General features: G+C 45.3%; 1 protein-coding gene across 2 annotated transcripts in view; it reads left to right on the plus strand.

Annotated features, from left to right (window-relative positions):
- ITGA9 (integrin subunit alpha 9) overlaps positions 1-16366 on the plus strand; it is a 351949-nt gene that overhangs the window by 156849 nt on the left and 178734 nt on the right. The gene's annotated exons all lie outside the window — the stretch shown is intronic.

Genomic DNA, 16366 nt, shown 5'->3' on the forward strand with positions numbered 1-16366 from the left:
GTTTCCATCTAATGCCTGGGTGGGAAAGGAAATAAGCCTTACCCAAATAGAAGAGGGAGAAATGAGGAGAGGATATGATAAATTATTTCTGCTCTTTTATTATTTGTTTGCTAAGGTTCCAGAAATGTAGTGATAGTTCAGAGTATTCTGCTGTGATTCCTGACAATTGTAACAATCTCTTGAGATCATATTAGTAAACTCTAAAATGATACATATACAGACTTAATTTGTTGAAGCTTGAGTTTCACAATTTGGGGAAAAAATACCTATGGTGAGATTGTACCAGATAACTTATAAAAGCATGTAGCCCTGTCTTGGGTATTGGTGATTGATCAATGTCATTTGAATTCAAATGTGACAGGTGCCAATGCTAAAGAGGCCAAAAGAAAAGGAGACCTCACTCAGAGCGTCTGTTTGCCAATGTTCCAGCCCTTTCCCACAAATAAGAAGCCAGTGTCTGTCTCTTTTATTACTGGATTAAGATCCCACAGTATCCAGTAAAACCAAAAGCTCTAGCTCAGAGGTATAATAAATGGTATCTATTAAGTGGTTTAAGAAGGTTTTTGTGGATAGGTGTGACACTGCTTCTTTTGAGCTTAAAGATGTTTAAAATAGCCAAGGTTAAGAAGGAGGGAAGATTTGAAAAGAAAAGCAGTAAAGAAGTGTGAGATCTAAACACTGAAAGGAAGTAATGGTAGAGCAAAGAAATAAAGGTTCAGGTAAATGCTTAGTAAGCTGTTTATATGTATATTGGACATTAACTGTAGGTGTAGGACTGATCTGTGGAATAATGCTGCCTTTATAAGGAGGGTTCTTTCCTTTTGGGGTGAATGTCCATTTCAGTTTATGTACATCTCAGGAAATGTTTATTGAGTGTCTGCTCTGTCCCATGCCCTGGGACATACTGAGATGAATGTGACATGGCCTTTGCTCCCAAAGAGTTCAGTCTAGTTTGTGGGGGGGATAGGTTAACCAATAAATACCACGTGTTGCTTTAGATATCATCTTAGAGGACAAGGAACAGGGGGGACAGGAGGAGTGAGCCATCCCCTGGGGAACTCAGGGAAAGATGAGCTTCAAGAAGAAGAGATTCAACCACATGAAATGCCTGCGGGGGTCTGGAAAGATGAGGATAGAGGAGGGGTGTCTGTTGGATCTCGCAACATGGCAACTGTTGGTGATTTTTGCCAAATCCAGTGGAAACAGAGAGACAAGAAGAGGAATGGAATAGACCCAAGAGTGAATGAGTTTTGATGAAATTCACTGGAATCTTAATGGCCTTGTTTTATTACAGGTTTGAGGGGAGCTACTTTCTTCTCTTGCTAATGAAGTGAAGCTAAGCTGCAAATCATTCAAAGAAATTGTGCTGGCTTAGTTCGCCCCCAAGCTGGGCAGATAGGCCCACTGTGGTTTGAGGAGCTTGGAAATCTTGTGGGGTCAGTATTTTGACTCTCTTCTTCACCTCAGTCACGGTTCAGGGTTTTCACACACCACCAAGGTCTGGGGCAGGCTTCTCAGCTTTCTAGGTACCCTCTCAGGGCTCATGAAGCAGCATGCCTGCCCTGGAGAGGTCAGGATTCTTTTTTGTAAAGGCAGTGAACACTACACGTGGCCCAGAGAACCCACTCGCACTACCCTCCCCCTCCTATAGGCTCACACAGGGAAACAGATGCTTTCATATAACTCTCAGCATTGAAGCAGCTCTGCTGTACCCTGGCCCAAAATACCTATCCAGGACCAAATTCTTAAAACCCCAGGGGCCCTGGGGTGATTTTGAGCTCAGGCCTTGAACCTGTCATAAAACGTAATGGACGGTATATTTTTAACTGCTGAGACCAGGGAGTTCATATATCCTGTGAAGACTGAAACAACACAGCATTTCTTTCTGCAGCTTTGGAAGCATATTTTGAAGCATTTCAGAAACCACAGGATGGTGCCTCTCATTGTGTTGTTTTCCATTTAGACAAAAGTCCTTGATCATTTTTGTGCATGGACCCCTTTGGCAGCTGGGGGAAGCTTATGGCCTCCTTCTCAGAATAATGTTTTTAAGTGCATATTATAAAATACACCAATGTCTAAAGAAACCAACTATATTGAAATTCAGCTGGCAGTTGCATGGGAACGGCACAACCAGTTTGAGATGGGCTCCAATTGGAAAAATTTCCTTCTACATTGGCTTCCAGCAAAAATTCTCCTTCCACAGTAAAGAGACTGTGGCTATAAGCTGTTCTTGGTGCAAGCAGGTGTTTCACAATAAGGTGACCTACTTCATGCTGCATCAGATTGAGGAACCCTGCTCCCTGGGGCTAATGCTGCTGTTATTGTCCCGCCCACCTGGATCATTAAGGTGAAGAGACCTCAGAATTGTTCCCTGAGCAGAAAGCAAGAAGAACTATAATCCTGCAGCCTGTGGAATGAAAACCACATTCACAGAAAGATAGGCAAAATGAAAAGGCAGAGGACTATGTACCAGATGAAGGAACAAGATAAAACCCCAGGAAAACAACTAAATGAAGTGGAGGTAGGCAGCTTTCCTGAAATTCAGCTATCAAAATATTAAAAAGAAAACCTTCATTTATGGCATAGTAATATACCTGCTTTTATTAATGCATTAAATAATGAGATCTTTTGAAGTTTTGAAGAGCATAAACAATATTTCAAGGACTCTACAACTGTAATATGATGTGCAAATATCTCAGATTTCTATTGGTGACAGAGTCACATGTCTATCTAATACTTCTGTGCTTTGCTGCCTACATACATTTATTTATTTATTGAAGTATAGTTAATTTACAATGTTGTGTTAGTTTTTGGTATACAGTAAAGTGATTCAGTTATACATATATATGTACATATTCTTTTTCATATTCTTTTCCACTATAGTTTATTACAAGATATTGAGTATAGTTCCCTGTGCTATACAGTAGGACCTTGTTGTTTATCTATTTTATATATGGTAGTGTGTATCTGATAATCCCAAACCCCTAATTTATCCCTTTTCCTCCCTTTCCTCTTTGGTAACTGTAAATTTGTTTTCTGTATCTGTGAGTCTGTTTCTGTTTTGTAAATAAGTTCATTTGTATCATTTTTTTAGATTCCACATATAAGTGATATATGATATTTGTCTTTCCCTTTCTGGCTTACTTCACTTAGTTTGATCATCTCTAGGTCCATCCGTGTTGCTGGCAAGTGGCATTTATTTTTTTATGGCTGAGTAATACTCCATTGTCTATATGTACCACATCTGCTTTATCCATTCATCTGTCCATGGGCATTTAGGTTGCTTCCGTGTCTTGGCTGCCTACATTTATAACAAAAGGAAATGCTAAATTTCAGTGAGAGGTTAATAAAAATAAAAATGTACATATTTTTCTCCATCCAAGTTCACACCCCCCCTGAATTCTCTTCTAGATTAAGAACCTCTGGTTTAAGATATAATTTTTGTTGAAAGTAGTAAAACAAACAAAAAAGTCTGTGGTTTATGTGGCACATAGTAATAAATCATCAGTTGTTCAGGGCCGAGGAGCTTATTAATTCTGTGGATGGGCCAAGTCCCAGTCCTTTTCTTTGCACACTTTACCTTTTGTAAAACATTGGTGCCTTGTGTACAAGAGACAAAGGTGCTTCATGAGCAGCTCTAAAAAAGAAAAAAAAAGGTTTGCCTTGTGGAGGCCTGGGGCCGATGTGTCTTTAATTCATGGAGTGCTAGCTCTCGTCTTTTTGAGAATAAATAAAAGAAGGGCAAAATAAAACTCCAAGTTGAAAGTAATGGAGAGTAATGGTCAACATGATAGTCTGTGTGTAATCCCCACTCATTTCCACTGGTGACATGGATCTGCTTGTGTTTTGGTCGTCAGCCGTGAACTCTGGGTCATCCCTCACACTTTATCTAGCTTTTCTCACCTCTTTAAGGAGATTGTAACTAATAACAAATTCAGTGTGGAATTGATTATGGAGTCTCTTGCATCCCGTTCCTCAGAAGCAGAAGCCAAGATGGAGATTTCTGCCAGAGATGTATTGTTGGAGTGCTCTCAAGAGTGAGGGAAGCAGGATAGGGCAGGGGGAAAGTGAGTAAGGATGTGGTCTCAGGAGAAGTCTAGCCTCAGCCTGATCCCAGGAGGGAGCTCTGGAGTATGAATCACCCTGAAGCTTGTCCCACTAGAGGCCAGCTGTGCCAGCCAGCCAGGGGAGTGGGCACATACTAGTTTTCTATGCTACATAAAAATTACACATTTAGTAGTTTAAAACAATGCCCATTTATTATTTCACACTTTCAGGAGTCTGGGCACGGAGTCTGGGCACGGCCCAGCTAGGTCCCCAGTCAGGCCCTCAGGTGTCAGCCGGGTCGCATCTGAGGTTGGGGTCTTCTTCCAGGCTCATACGGTTGCAGGCAGAATTCATGTCCTCGTAGCTGTGGAGCCCACGGCCACTTGCTTCTTCAAGGTCAGCAGGAAGAGTGTCTCTCCTGCCTCGAGTCTCTTAGCTCAGGGAAGAACTAAGCCCTCCTTTAAAGGAGGCCCACCCAGATCATCTCCCTTTTGATTAACTCATTTTCAACTGATTTGAGACCTTCTTTACATCTGCAGAATTCCTTCACCATTGCCATAGAATGTAGCATAATCACGGGAGTGACCTGTGTCCTGTTTACCATCCTTCCCACACTGGAGGGGAGTGGCATGGGTCACTGGGGGTCATCTTAGAATTCTGCCTATCACAGGGCATCACCTGGCAGGCATCTCTGGAGGAGATGGCTCCCATCAGCCAAGGGCAGTTCTCCTGAGAAGGTTGTAGGTGTGAACCATTAGTAGCTAATGCCTGTAGCAGCTGCAGGAGGGGGTGCATCAGCTGGTAAGGGCATCTGGGCAGGGCACTAACAGCAGAGCTTGAGATAGGGATTTGCTTGCCCAGAATTTATTGCAGGGGTGCTCTCAGGAGAGGGAAATGAGGGGAGCAGGATGGTGCTGGGGAAGGACCTGAGCAATGATCTGGTGTCAGCTGGAGACCGGCCTCAGCCTGATCCCATGGGGAGTTCTGGAGCATGAAGTGCACCATAGAGTTGTCCCACTTTGAGGCAAAGAGTACTTCCTTTTGTACCCCCATGCCAGTCAGTCATTGCCAGTGAGGAGGGGAGGGGGCATAAAACCTCTTGAGTGAGGTGGCTCTCATTTAACCAAGGCCGCTTCTCTGTGAGAAGCAGTAGTGAGCTGATGGCAACCAATATGCAGCTGGAGGGGGTGGGGGCACTAGCCCCACAAAGGTCCCATTCTCCTCCCTTTCCATCCTGTTGGTCCTTCAGATCCCCTCTGGGCTTCGTTTCCTAAAGCTGGCTTTAAAAATTCATGACAGGGCTTCCCTGGTGGCGCAGTGGTTGAGAGTCCGCCTGCCGATGCGGGGGACACGGGTTCGTGCCACGGTCCGGGAGGATCCCACATGCCGTGAAGCGGCTGGGCCCGTGAGCCATGGCCGCTGAGCCTGCGCGTCCGGAGCCTGTGCTCCGCAACGGGAGAAGCCACAACAGTGAGAGGCCCGCGTACCGCAAAAAAAAAAAAAAAAAAAAAAAAAAATTCATGACAGTCCCCACTACCCACAGAATGATGCACCTTCACCTGGTTTCTGAGGTCCTGCCACCTGGTTCCAGCCTGCTTTCCCTCCCAGTCTACAGCCCCTCTCTGCCCCTTCCCGTGTGATCTTACCTTACAGACCTTTGTCAAGTGGTGATGGTGATGATGGTGATAGTGGTAGTGATGGTGATGGTGATAGTGATGATGATGTTGGTGGTGACGATGCAGCAGATGCAGCTATCCTTCACTGAGTACCAGGAGCTCTCCATGGTGCTTGACATCTATGCTCTCTAAACTTCATGACAGCCATGAAAGGTTGACTCTGAGATTAAGTGAAGTGAGCAGTGTCACACACTTTGTAAGAGATGGAGCTGGGACTCCCTCAGACCCAGGACCGTCAGTGTCGAAGTCCTTGCTCTCCACCTTGTCTGTTGCTTCCGTTCCTGAGACACGCAGTTGTCTGTTAGACATCATCTCCACCAACTGGTCCCCGTTCCCCCATCAGCCTGCTGAACGTCTCCTTTTTCTTCCAAGGTCACCTCCTCTGGAAGGACTCTTAACGCTCCCGCTCCTGCCCCTCTCTGGGTCAGAGATGATTCCCTCTCATCAGGTTCCCACACTTCTTGTCCACGCACCTTCTTCTCTGCATCTTGTCTTTTTGCTCACACGGTCCTGCCTGCCTCTTCTCTGCTTCCCTATTGCCTCACATGGTTCCTGGTGCAGGCACGTGGCAACCAAGTGCTGGCTGCAGGCAACCTAGTTGATGTTCCCCTAGAGGGTCAACAGCAATGTCAGTGCACTCACCCTTCCACTCCTGCTTTACACACCTGTCATCCCCCGCCCTGACCTGAGTGTCCTGTCCTGTCCTCTGCACCCAGCCTTTCAGACACGAGCATGCGCAGTGTTGTCCAGAGACCCGGGGAGCACCAGGCAGAGCTGAGATCTGGTTCCTGCAGCTGCAGTTACCACTGTGAGCCAGCCCCACATTCCCTCACTCCCCACACGGCTAACAATGTAGTGACAGCTTTCCAGGCAGGGGTTGAAGAGGGGAAACATTCTCATAATAAACCTATTATTTTATGCTAAGATGCACCTCCACTTCAGAAACATTGAATGGGAGGCTGAGGGAAGGCCTTAGATTCAGGGAAAGACAGCAATAGAAGACAGAAAATAATTAAGTGCCAAACTGTGTCATAAGGACCCTGGGAGGCTATGGTTGGAGGGCTGGGTCCTCAAGAAAAGTCCCATAGAAGAGGTAGCCTTGAGCTGGGCTGTGAAGGGTGGATCATGTTCCATGGGGATAAGGGCACAGCAGATGTGGGGTCAGCAGAGCAGAGGTACAGGTAGGAGCAGCAGTCGGGCCTGAGCAGATGCACTTAGCACAGTTGTGCCCCCTTCCTTGAAAGCTTTATCAGGTCAAGGTGCAGAGAGAGGAGATTCCAGGGTTTTCAACTGCTTTCTAAGCCAAGTCAGTCCTCCTCCTCCCTCCCTACTTCTCCTTCACTGTTGGCTCCCGGGGTCCCAGAGCATTTCTGTCCTAAAGTGAGGATTGAGGCTGACATGCCAGCTGGATAAAGGACTCGTGGCTGAGACAATGTGGCGAAGGGTGGCGGAGCAGGAAAGCCTGCCTGGGCAGGCTTGGGCCATATTTCTTTTGTTGGTTACACTGGGAGCACTTTCTTCTGTGTTAGTTTCGTATTCACCTACAAATATTTTTATCAGAGCCACGTTGGAGGTTTGAGGATGGGACACAGGAAGAGAGAATTAAGACAGGAAGGGAGGAGCATTAGATTGGAAGATGAAATTCTGTTTCCTCTGGAGGACACATAGGCTGAATAATCTCCATGCTGGGCCAGTTCCATCTGGTGTCATGTAGCTGTCAAATGATGCATGCCATTATCTGTGATGTAATTAACATGTCTCTTTGCAAAGAACATTTTACAAGGTTGTGGCATGCTCTTAGAAGATTGTTTGCAAATTTTCAAAACTTCTAATCTCACATTTGTGTGTTTTTGGAATGGATGCCTGGAAAAAGAAAAAACAAAAGTCACAAAACATACACACATATAAATTGACTAAATAAGCAGTCACCACCTATGCACACAAACTCTAAAATATAAAAACAAACCATTTTTCAAGGATCCAGGGAGATGTTGTTTTATATTTGAAGAGGAAAAAGCATCAATAGGGTTGTGTGATTTTCACAGATAAATAGAATTATTTATGCAGATATGTTAATTGAAGTGTAATTAATGCTTTCATGCCCTTCCTGGACACTGATGCTTGCTGGGGGATCATACATTTCAGACTAATAATGATATCCATTTCCATAATATGATATTACATATAAAGTAGTATGTAGTCATAATTAAAATCTCTAATCTCACTGAGAAACTTACTGAATTTTCTCCCTTGGTTTTAATTTAAATTTTCATTTGTTTGTTTATTTATTTATTTTTTGCGGTACGCGGGCCTCTCACTGTTGTGGCCTCTCCCGTTGCGGAGCACAGGCTCTGGACGCGCAGGCTCAGCGGCCATGGCTCACAGGCCTAGCCACTCCGCAGCATGTGGGATCTTCCCAGACCGGGGCACGAACCCGTGTCCCCTGCATCGGCAGGCGGACTGTCAACCACTGCGCCACCAGGGAAGCTCTGTTTATTCTTTTAATTTATAGGACTCTAAATGAAACCACACTTGGCCTCAGCTTGTTCTCTAGTGAAATGGGAAATAGGTCCTTGCTACATGCACAGTTCATAAAAAGGATTCATTTTGAAATAGGGCAGTTTTCCCAGATTTTCATGTCAAAGTTGCCACTTAAAAGATTATGGTAAAAATAATAATAGCCACTATTTATTGCCCACCTTTAACTACACTTGGCATTGTGCTGGGTGTTTCATATAATTGTAGAGACCATTTATTATATCATTTTGAATATGTCATATCTTTCACTGTGGCCTTTTCTGAATTTAATTTCTGAATTTTCTATCCTTTTTACTCTCCATGCTTCAATCTGCATATTTTCTATTGACTTGCCTTCTGGATCAATGGTCTTCTCTCTTGCTGTGTCCAGTCTCCAGCTAACTACATCTCTTCTCGTCCTCTCAGCAGCTTGGCCATGGCCTTCTTCTTGGTTTCTGAGTCTCGTAACCCTATGTTGCTGTGGAATCCACCAATGCCCCAAGAATAAATGTGGTGTCAAAAATCAGACTTGCCTCAAGGTGCTTACCTTCTCTTTGGAATCTTGACCCTCTAGTCCTGGCCACCTTAGTAGCTCTGAGCTTTAAGTTTGTCTTCAGGGACTCATAAGACTTCCAGGAACTCAGCTCAGAAACTCAAGAACTCAAGCTTTTAGCCACCAGTTCACGTTCATACAGGTTCTCAGCCTCTTATTCCAGGCTGCTTAGAGACCTGTACACAGCTCAAGGGAAGAGTTCCCTGATACTGTTAGACAGGTGTGTGTGTGTGTGTGTGTGTGTGTGTGTGTGTGTGTGTGTTTTCCAGCTTTTCGAGTTGTTCTCAGTGGAATGATAGATCTTCAGCAAGTCCTTCTATTATTACCAGAAATGCAAAATCCTCAGTTTGCTTTTAGAAGAATCTTCAAGCTTATGGGAATTATAAGCTCTCCTCTAACACTTTAACTGCCATTCTGATTGTTATGGTTATTGAGATAAAGGAAAAGGCTTCCCACTTTGAAGACTTCTCATTTCTAGGGCTGCCTGCGAGGTAATCGTAGGCAATAGAGCTGGGTGTAGAGAGCAGAGGAATCGTGAGAAAGGATACAGGAGGGAGGGGACAAAAAGATCACGTGTTTGAAAATAGAAAAATACTGAGGCATCTTTAAAAAGCCCTTAGAGGGTTTTTTCCTAAACCGATTATCTGGCTTAATGCTAGCTGCTTATTTGCGGCCTTCTGTGTTATTTGCAAATATAAAGTAAGGTCATCCTTTTCTGTTTTCATTTAGTTTACCTCTGTAGCTGCTAGTTAGCTAAGGAGGATAAAAACCCTTCATTTCTTGGAGAAAAGCAGCATGAGGTCAGTTTCTAATTCACGTGGCTGGTCGAGGGGTGCGCGGTGCTCGGGTCCTGCTTACATGGGGCTTGGAATCGAGTCCACCGGATAGTGAGGCATATCTTCCCTTGGCCAGGTGGGTGGGGGTCCGTGATTTGAGGCTTATACTCACCAGGGAAAATTCCCTGTTTCCACAAGTAAAGGAGACAGAAGACTTTTGGGCTTCTGACCCTCACAACGGCCTAGATGCCCTAGGATAACAGGGCAGAGTGACCCCTCCTCTGGTGGAACCCTTGAGTGGGTGGCCCCTGCCTGTCACGAGCCTCCCCTGCTGGGTGTTCCATCTGAGTTACTTCGATTTCACAGGCAAGCTAATGAATGAGAAGGAAAAGCCGGGACTCCCCGTGAAGGAATGGGGGTACTCAACCGCGTTTCCCTAAGGGTCTCTCTCCCTCTTGTCATCAGACCCTCCCTGGCCCTGCAGTCCTCCCTCGGGGCCCCAACAGAACAGCTCTGCGTGTGAGGTGCACCGAGGGAGGAGAATAGTGTGGTTTGAAGGGCAAAGCTTGTCCCTGGAGGACGGGTGGATGAGCTCAAAGTGTAGACAGAGGGTCTGTGGTAGGTCTGGATGAGCCAGTGCTGGGGAGGCTTACCCTGGACGCTGGGGCAGGGGAGCAGTTTTGTGGAAGAGAAAAGGTAGCATGAGGTTTTAGGCCCAGATCAGTGTATTCTGGGAGATTGCTTGTGGAGTTGGCATTTGGAGACAGGAAGAGGATTTCTGTGTTGTAACAAACCTTAGTATGTTCACACCTAAACAACTTGCACACTTGTTCCCTCTCCTGGTTCCCCATGGTGATGAGGGGCTGCCAGGTCCACTCACTCACCTGAGCTGAACACTGGGGTACCTTCCATGATTCTTTTTCTCTCATCCCCCACCTCCAGTCACCAAGCCGCAGCATCTCTTCTTCCTGAGTCAGCCTCACCTCCCTCCCGTTCCCCATCCCCCTCCTGTGTCCTGGCCCAGGCTCTCTCCATCTTTCCTGTGAACCTCACTATTAGACTGTTCACCCCCAGACCTCCGCCCATCAATCCACTTCCATGCTACAGCTAGAGGGATCTTTCTACAACACAGCCTTCCTACTTCCAATCTCACCCCCATCCATCCGAGAAACCTGAGGGATTTTTCTGTAACACAGTCTCTTGCATTACGTTACCCTGCTGCCTTACCTAAAATCTAGCTCTCCCTAGATTTTAGGTTGAAATCCACATACCCTTTAAGTCCCCGTGAAATCTCGTCTCTGCTTCAGCCTCCTCTCCCCTCCCACCTGCCAACTAACCTGACTGTCCCACCTTTGGGGAGCACATGTAATCCACTGGACACCCATGCCCTCTCCCCCCTGCTGTGTGTACCGGTCATGCCTGCCCCCTGACTAATGTCCTTCTGTCATCTGACTGAGCCCAGGGACTTCCCTTCCTCTGGGAAGCCCGCCAACCTGCAGTCTGAATCAGGTGCTCTTGTTTGTGTTCCCAGAGCCGCCTCTCTTCTAGTACATGTTGCACTAGGTTGTCACTGCCTGCCTGTTTCCTCCAAGGTCTTTCATCTCCATCTCCCTGGGGCCCAGCACATTGCCTGGCATAAAGTAAGCACCCAATAAATTTCAAATTGCACATATGTCAAGTTCCCTATAAAACCTCAGCCGCCAGTCTGAAGGTTCTTCTCTGTGCAGCCTCTTTCATTTTTCAGAAAAGGAGGGTACAGTAGATTTTTAGCAGGAAAAGGTGGATTATTGGCTTTTGGTCTATCATAAGTAAGTGTGTTCAGCTTGGGAAGCTGCTGTTTGTAGTGGTGAGTATTTTTAAGCAGTAAAATGTCAGCAACTAGAGCCTCTGCCCAAACCCCTAAACCTCCTTCTCCATCCTGAGGGGTCCCTTCATTTCACTGCAGTGCTGGGCTGAGAGAGGCCACACTTCCAACAATACAAAGGAAACCACGAAATGTTGCTGCTACTTTTCCTTTGCAGCTCAGATAAAAGAAAGCAAACACAGTGTGGGGAGAAGGGGCTGTCCTTTTTGGGGTGCTGACTTGTTTCTTTTTCTTCTTTTTAAACTGACTTTTTAAAAAAAATTATTTATTTATTTATTTGTGGCTGTGTTGGGCCTTCGTTGCTGCACGTGGGCTTTCTCTAGTTGCGGCAAGTGGGCTTCTCATTGTGGTGGCTTCTCTTGTTGCAGAGCATGGGCTCTCGGTGCGCAGGCTTCAGTAATTGTGGCATGTGGGCTCAGTAGTTGTGGCTTGTGGGCTCTAGAGCACCAGCTCAGTAGTTGGGGCGCACAGGCTTAGTTGCTCCACAGCATGTGAGATCTTCCCGGACCAGGGCTTGAACCCATGTCCCCTGCATTGGCAGGTGGATTCTTCTTTTTTTTTTTTTTAATTTTTCAAAGTTTTCAGAAGGCACATTTTAATTTTAAATATACAAAACCATATTGCTCTGTGTTTATAAAATAAAATTAGTTATTGATAGAAAAGCTTTTAAATTGTCTTAGTCAAACTCAAGAAAGGATTTAAAAAATAAAACATTAACTAAAAAGAGTTTTACCAGAATATTGAACTCTCCTTGATAGTCACAGAAATCAACACAATGTCCATTAGTGCAGAATAAAAGACATACACAATTCAGTGTAAAAAAAAAAGCAATTTGCATTAATGGAACATTAAAATTGTGATTTAAACCCACAAAATTCAGGAAATTCAGAATTAGAACTCCAAAGGTAACCTTAACTGTGACCTCTTGTGCATGTATGCTGTTTAGAAATTTGAGATTTTTTGCCTTCCTGATCACATACCACTATGAAGAACAATTCTGAAGGGAAAAAAAAAAGTACTTTTCCTTAGAACCACTGTATATGTTTAAAATTTTATACCCACTTAGAAAATCAAATGATCAATCTTATACTACCATATGAGCTAATATGGAATAAGAAGGAATTTTTAAAATATACTCTAGAAAACTGTATAAGCTACAACATAATGCACAGCCACTTGAAACACGATTTGAACTTTCTTTTTGATACAGCCATAAGTGCCTACCATATAAAAACATATTCACATTGCAGGAAGACAGAGGGGAACACTATTAAAATTGAATAGCATGTAATGAAGAAGGGTCAGGGAAATAATTGAGCAAATAATTGAGCAATAATTGAGCAAAAGTAACATCCTTCGTATTTTTAAATCTACACTTTCCTGGGAAGATACTTTATCTCTTCAACTATGGGTTCTTCAATTTTAAAATGAGAGGATTGAGTTAAGTAACATCATAGTTTCTTCTAACTTCAAAACTGTATGATTCAGTGACTTCATATAAATTAATATTCTAGAGGAGACTCATAAATTTGACATCGTATTAAACCTTAAGTAATTTGTATCAGAGCTTAGTGAGATATGCCAAGAAAGAAAATGATATTGATAAACCACTGGGCCTCTCAGATATGATCAGCCTATCTCATTGATCCTGCCCTATCTTTTGGATCTTTTAGTCAAAAAAATGTTAACTCATCCATCCATCCAGATGTTAGTTCAGTCTTTGTGCCCGGGGTTATCAGAAGATATCTTCTAGTAAATTAAAAAACATCATCGGGGCTTCCCTGGTGGCGCAGTGGTTAAGAATCCGCCTGCCAATGCAGGGGACACAGGTTTGAGTCGTGGTCCGGGAAGATCCCACATGCCACGGACCAACTAAGCCCGTGAGCCACAACTACTGAGGCTGCGCTCTAGAGCCCGCGAGCCACAGCTGCTGAGCCCACGTGCCTAGAATCCATGCTCTGCAACAAGAGAAGGCACCGCAATGAGAAGTCTGCGCACCGCAATGAAGAGTAGCCCCCGCTCGCCACAACTAGAGAAAGGCCGCGCGCAGCAACAAAGACCCAACGCAGCCAAAAGTAGATAAATTAATTAATTAACTAAAAAAAAAACCATCAGGCCTCCTGAGATATGTTTCTCAATATTATGAATGTGAGATCAAGAAGGACTACAGAGAAAAGGTAGTAGCGTAAGAAGGCCATAATAATGTCACCACAGTATATAGCTCTTCAAGCAAAGTCACCGTGGCCCATTTTTTTAAATAAGGAGATATATTTATTGAAAAGACAACTGAAAAGAAAGCGTATATACTTACAGTTATATAAACTGTGGCATAACAGATACTATCACAGCCCCTTTGCTCTCCCAGCAGCCAGCACTTGCATCTCTGTCAGATGGCTGCCCCCAGGCTGCCAAAACCTGGTTTATCTATATGCACAGAGAATATGCATATCCCAGAAGTATCTTGGAATTTACAGATCCCATGGTGGCTGATAACCAATGTCTATAAGTACCACTGCTCCCTTGTTTCCTGTGCTGCAACCTCCACTGTCTTCACAGCTTCCCTGAAAGCCTGAGGCAATGTTATCTACCCTTCAAAGGATTTACTTGAAATCACATCTAGTCCTGATATGCTGCTGGGTTGACTTTGGGATTCCTGGAATTAAAAAAGGCCCAGTTTTTCATAATGTGTTTATTCCAGAATTGCCTTGGAAGAATATTGAGGATGGCAATCAAAAGGCTAAAAGAAATGGAGATGTGAGAAAAGTCCTATTATATACTGGGCAACCAGCTGAAGTGTGAGTGGCATCCTGCTGACCCTATTCTGCCATGAGCCCTGTAGTCCTGCACCTCTGGCCACCAGGGCAGGCGGATTCTTAACCACTGCGCCACCAGGGAAGCCCTGCTGGCTTGTTTCTAATTGCTGTGTCCTCCCCTGCCTCCACCCATGGCTCAGTGTGGGGTAGGCCCCTTCTGCCCAGAGCTACTGGACACGTCATAAGAAGGTGTTTCTCAAACATCATAGTTAAAACTGGTTCATGCAGTCAGTGTCAGAGCACAGCGTCTGTACCGCTAGGTGTCACAATTCATTACTCACCCCAAATAGCTGTGCCCTGACTAAGACACAGAATGACTACACATTTAGAAACAGCCCTCCCTTCAAGTCCCTGTTTCTTTAGTTATTTGTCATTTACTCACATTCTTCCTTGTATGAGGAACATTTCCTTCCCCTTGCCATGTATCCTCCTAAGTAGATAGGTAATATTTCAGGGTGATGTCAGAACCTAAAGCAATTGGGATGATTTTTAAACAGTATTTCATGGGCTTCAAGGAAAGCAGTTTTGCTTCTGGTTCTAAGAATGAGTCCAGTTCCACCACTTACTGGTTTGGGGACGGAGCACAGTTTATTTGCATTCATCTGTACAATGGGAGCAACAATCTACCAGCTTGGGTGTGGTGCAGATTAAGTAAAAGGATGTCTGGGAGGAGGTTGGCCCAGTCTCTGGAATACATGTGGTAGCCAGGAAATGTTCCGTGGCTTCTGCCTCCCCACCCCCATCTTCAGTTCCTCCCACAAGAGTAACAGCGTGTAATAACTGACTTATTTCGGCATGAAGGATTTAAATGCAAAATCTTAAGGCAGTCACCCTTAAAGAAACACTGAAGCATTTATCTGTGAAAACATTAAGATTGCACTCCTTCACTGTTCTCTGTGCCCATGCAGTATTTACATTCTGTTTAGGAGAGTCGGTCAGTAGGCGGAGGGGATCTGGATCCCAGGTGTGTGCTTTGCTCACAGAAAGGACAGGAGCATTAAAGATCTGCTCCTAAAATGTGAAGTTCTAGAGAATTTTGTGGAAGTAGCTTATCCAGAGGCTCCCCTGTCACTCCCCCAAAAGGTTCTGTGTTTTATTTACATAAATGATTGAATCTATTCCCAGCTGAATGCTTTCCTGAGTATGTCACTCAGGCTCCCACCCCAGAGTCATCTGTCCCCCGCAGCCCACATTCAGCAGCTCCGTCTGCCTCCCCGCCCCGGCCTGGGCACCATCTCCTTTCCTGGGCTGCTGCAGGAGATTTTCTGTGTCTCTGAGCATGTTCCACTCCACGTACATGCCCCAAGGATCTCCAGGGAAACACAGGGTCCTGCGCCCTGGTAGACCTGGGGCCATCCTACTCTTTGTGGGAGGCAGTTGCAGTAAAAACAAACAATAAACAAAAGAGGCTAAACACCCCTTTACCTGTGTAACCTGGTATCCCCCCAGCTTGTTTGATCACAGACCCTTTCATTAACCTCCCCCTGGTGAACTGGTACATGCTGAGTGAGGAAGGCAAAGTGCAGCTTGCTGTAAGCCCCCAGTTCCCCACATGTGCTTAGACTGGACGGATAAACCGGAACTGACAGGCGTGTCTGTCTCTGGAGGGGGCGCTGGGTATCCAGGGTGTGGGGTAAGAGCCAGCTCCTCACTGTGTGCCTCTTGGGAACTTTAAAACTTTCTACTGTTTTGAACACAGCACTAGTCTGCTCCCAACTCCACCAGACTTTATGTGGAGCGTAGTGTGAAGTCCTTGGATCTGCTCACGGCCTTGGGGTTGGTTGGCCTCTGCCTGCCCACCTAGCGCCTCCCACTCCTGCCTCCTTGCCAGCTCCCTGTGAGGTAGTGGCCTCCTCTGTTGAGCATCCCGTCATCTCTTCCTGACAGATGCAGGCAGTGGGGCTGCAGGCAGTGGCTCGTTGGTGCTACTTCTGAGATTTACCCTGCTCTCCTTGGAAGCCCACCTTCCATAGAGCATGCTGGCCTGGGATGCAGGGATACTGATGCTTTATTCCTTCCTCAAACTCTAACTTTTGAGCCCCAGGGGGTGGCCAGAGTACCCAGGAGGCAGTGAGACCTGGGCCAGAAAGGTCAAGAACTCCAGGATTGAGCAGATGTGA

This window comes from Pseudorca crassidens, chromosome 10, assembly GCF_039906515.1.
Source record: "Pseudorca crassidens isolate mPseCra1 chromosome 10, mPseCra1.hap1, whole genome shotgun sequence".
NCBI lineage: Eukaryota > Metazoa > Chordata > Mammalia > Artiodactyla > Delphinidae > Pseudorca > Pseudorca crassidens.